This window comes from Nicotiana sylvestris, chromosome 1 (genome assembly GCF_000393655.2).
Source record: "Nicotiana sylvestris chromosome 1, ASM39365v2, whole genome shotgun sequence".
Lineage (NCBI taxonomy): Eukaryota > Viridiplantae > Streptophyta > Magnoliopsida > Solanales > Solanaceae > Nicotiana > Nicotiana sylvestris.
The window spans coordinates 138,773,365-138,778,188 of NC_091057.1; positions in this window are offsets into that span (position 1 = coordinate 138,773,365).

The following is a 4,824-nucleotide window of genomic DNA, read 5'->3' on the forward strand; positions in this document are numbered from 1 at the left end:
GTGTCAAATATGGGAGACAATAAACAAGAAGAATCTACATCAAGTGTCAACAACACGTCATCATTGGCATCTTCGCTTATGACAAGAATTGTGTCAAATGCGAAATTTGCGGTAGAAATATTTGACGGGTCCGGACATTTTGGGATGTGGCAAGGCGAGGTTCTAGATGTCCTTTTTCAACAAGGGCTAGATCTGGCCATTGAAGAAAAGAAACCAGATGTTATTGGAGAAGAAGATTGGAGAATTATCAACCGTGTTGCTTGCGGTACCATTCGATCCTACCTTGCTAGAGAGCAGAAATATCCATACACAAAGGAAACTTCTGCAAGTAAATTATGGAAAGCACTGGAGGATAAATTTTTGAAGAAAAACAGTCAAAATAAATTGTACATGAAGAAGAGACTGTTTCACTTCACCTATGTTCCTGGTACCACGATGAATGAACATATCACCAGTTTCAATAAGTTGGTCACAGATTTGCAAAATATGGATACAACTTATGATGATGGTGACTTGGCCTTGATGTTGTTGGCGTCACTTCCTGATGAGTACGAGCACCTTGAAACTACTCTACTCCATGGAAATGACGAAGTTTCTCTCAGAGAAGTTTGTTCGGCTTTGTACAGCTATGAACAAAGAAAGCGAGAAAAACAGAAGGGCGGAGAAGGAGAAGCACTATTTGTGAGGGGTCGTCCTCAAAATCAAACGAGGACAAAGAAGGGAAGATCCAAGTCAAGATCCAGACCCAGCAAAGATGAATGTGCCTTTTGTCGAGAAAAAGGGCACTGGAAGAAAGACTGTCCGAAGTTGAAGAATAAGGCCAAACATAACAATGGAAAGGCCATTATGGATTCAAATGTAGCTGATTGTGATGATTCAGACTTCTCATTAGTTACAACAGAGTCATTAACATCATCAGACATATGGTTGATGGACTCGGCTTGTAGCCATCATATGTGTCCCAACAGGGACTGGTTTGTGGAATTTCAAGAAGGAGAATATGGAGTCATCCACACAGCGGATAACAGCCCTCTTACCTCATATGGCATTGGTTCAATACGATTAAGGAACCATGATGGAATGATCAGAACATTAACAGATGTTCGATATGTACCGGATTTGAAGAAGAATCTCATCTCTGTGGGAGCCCTGGAATCAAAAGGGTTCAAAATCATTGCAGAAAATGGAGTGATGAGAGTATGCTCCGGTGCACTAGTGGTAATGAAGGCTAATCGGAAGAATAATAATATGTACCGCTATCGTGGCAGTACAGTTATTGGGACAGCGACAGTGACATCCAGTGACGACAAAGAGGCAGAAGCAACCAAGCTATGACACATGCGCTTGGGACATGCTGGAGGAAAATCCTTGAAAACTCTATCAGATCAAGGATTGTTAAAAGGAGTAAAGACTTGCAACTTGGAGTTTTGTGAGCATTGTGTCAAAGGGAAACAGACAAGGGTTAAATTTGGTACAGCGATCCATAATACTAAAGGCATTTTGGATTATGTACACTCTGATGTTTGGGGTCCTTCCAAAACACCTTCATTGGGTGGGAAACACTATTTTGTAACCTTTGTTGATGATTTTTCTCGAAGAGTGTGGGTGTATACAATGAAAAACAAAGATGAAGTGCTGGGAATTTTTCTCAAATGGAAGACGATGGTGGAGAATCAAACAAGCAAGGAGGATCAAGTGTATTCGCACAGACAATGGAGGTGAATACAAAAATGATCATTTCAATAAGGTCTGTGAAAATGATGGCATCGTCCGACACTTCACTGTTAGACATACACCACAACAGAATGGAGTGGCAGAACGTATGAACCGGACCTTGCTGGAGAAGGTACGGTGTATGTTGTCCAATGCTGGCTTGGGCAAAGAATTTTGGGCTGAGGCAATTACATATGCATGCCACCTCATTAATCGTCTACCATCTGCTGCTATTGATGGCAAGACACCATTTGAAAAATGGTATGGAAAACCTGCTGTAGATTATAACTCTTTGCACGTGTTTGGCTCAACTGCATATTATCATGTGACGGAGTCAAAATTAGATCCAAGGGCAAAGAAGGCTATTTTTATGGGAATTACTTCTGGAGTCAAAGGATATCGCTTATGGTGTCCTATGACAAAGAAAGTAATATTCAGCAGGGATGTTACCTTTGATGAATCTATGGTAAATAAGGTAACAGAAGATACCAAACAAAATAAAGGTGCTTCTAAGCAGGTGGAGTTTGAGGGAAAATTTATTTTTCCTACACAAGAAACAGAGGAGGAAACAAATGAAGATTACCCTCTGGAAGGAGAGCCAGTAGAGGAGATTCCAACTCAGGAACCTCAACAACAACTTGAATCAATAGCAACCAGCAGGCCAAAAAGAACAATAACGAAACCTGTTCGTCTCATAGAGACGGTTGCTTGTGCAACCTCAATTGTAGCTGATGATGTTCCTACCACTTATAAAGACGCTGTCCAAAGTTCAGAAGAAGATAAGTGGAGGATTGCCATGAATGATGAAATACAGTCCCTTCATCAGAATCATACATGGAGATTGGCCAATCTCCCGAAGGGAAAGAAAGCAATTGGGTGCAAATGGGTATTTGCAAAGAAAGAAGGATTTCCTAACCAATTAGATGTTCGCTACAAAGCAAGATTGGTGGCCAAAGGATATGCTCAAAAGGAGGGAATTGATTACAATGAAGTATTTTCTCCAGTTGTAAAACATTCCTCCATTAGAATTATGTTGGCTTTGGTAGCACAATTGGATTTGGAACTAGTTCAGATGGATGTAAAAACTGCGTTTTTACATGGAAACTTGGAGGAGGAAATCTACATGACTCAGCCAGAAGGATTCAAAGTTGCTGGAAAAGAAAATATGGTGTGCAAACTTGAAAAATCGTTGTACGGATTGAAACAATCTTCTAGACAATGGTACAAGCGATTTGACGAGTTTATGTTGCGGCAAGGGTACAAGAGAAGCAAATACGATCATTGTGTGTATTTGCACAAGCTTAAAGATGGTTCATTTGTATATCTTCTCCTATATGTTGATGATATGTTGATAGCTTCCAAGAATTCTGGAAGAAATTGATAAGTTGAAGATTCAACTGAAGAAGGAGTTCGAGATGAAGGATTTGGGTGAGGCAAAGAAAATTCTTGGCATGGAGATAATTAGAGATAGACGTTCAAAGAAACTCTGTTTATCTCAAAAGGAATATTTGAAGAGAGTACTTCAACGTTTTGGCATAGATGACAAGACTAAGCCAGTTAGTACTCCACTTGCTTCCCATTTTAAGCTAAGTACTACTATGTCGCCAATGGATGAAGCTGAACGAGAGTATATGTCAAAGGTACCATACGCAAATGCTGTTGGTAGCTTGATGTATGCAATGGTTTGCACAAGGCCTGACATTTCACAAGCTGTTGGAGTTATTAGCAGATATATGCACAATCCAGGAAGGAGCATTGACAAGCTGTGAAGTGGATTCTACGGTATATTCATAATACTGTAGATGTTGGGTTAGTTTTTGAGCAGGAAGACAATCAGTCTGTAGTTGGATATTGTGATTCAGATTTTGCGGGTGATCTGGACAAACGAAGATCAACTACTGGTTATGTGTTTACTTTTGCAAAGGCACCAGTTAGTTGGAAGTCTACTTTGCAGTCAACAGTTGCTTTGTCTACAACAGAGGCAGAGTATATGGCTATTACAGAGGCTGTGAAGGAGGCAATTTGGCTTCAAGGATTGCTAAAGGAGCTTGGTGTTGAACAAAAAGGTATCACAATTTTTTGTGATAGTCAAAGTGCTATTCAATTAGCGAAGAACCAAGTTTATCATGCAAGGACGAAGCACATTGATGTTCGGTATCATTTCGTACGAGAAATCATAGAAGAAGGTGGAGTCACGGTGAAGAAAATTCATACTACAGAGAATCCTGCTGATATGCTGACAAAGGTGGTGACTGCGGTCAAGTTTCAACATTGTTTGGATTTGATCAACATTGTTGAAAACTGAAGATTAAAGATGAAGACACAATCAAAATTTGTTATTGAGAGAAAATTGAAGATGTGGAATTTTGCCAAGGTGGAGATTTGTTGAAGTTTGGCAAATTTGTCCCACATCGGTGGGTTCTTGAGTTTTGGGGGGATTTTCCCCCTATAAAAGAAGGCTTAATGTTTAGGATTTAAACACACCTCTCATTTGCCTTCTCATCTGTTTAAGACATTTGTATCTTCTCTCTTTAGTATTATTTCACTTGTATTTTTGGAGTGAAATAAAATATTGGTTGTGTCCGAGGAGTAGGCAAAATTAGCCGAACCTCGTAAATTCTGGTGTTCCCTTTATTGTTGCTTTATTGTCTTATTTATTATTTGGTGACTGTCATAATTTTTGGTATAATAGTTGTGACTTATTCACACTATATACATTTGGCTTCCACAACAATAAATTCATATATTATATATTTGATCATAAAATTACAAGACAAATAAAAAGTCTCACACAATTAATGTTAGTTATGGTAGACACAAAATAAAATTTTTCAACGAAAAACGTCTTAATAGATGCGATCCTTGTGAGACATGTAATGCAGTGGAAGACTGGCTATAAAACATCTCTGTCATTTTCATATGATGTTTATGGGTGAAGGGTATGAAATAATATTAAAATAATCATAAAAATCAGGAGAATAATTTTTTTCATATTTAAATTTTTTTCACGACAAATACACGAGTTCGAAAGAAAACACGATAGGTGATGTTTTCCCGCATTCTTTTTAGCATCATTCCAAAGGCTTTTTAACATTTTCCCAAAAAAGTAAA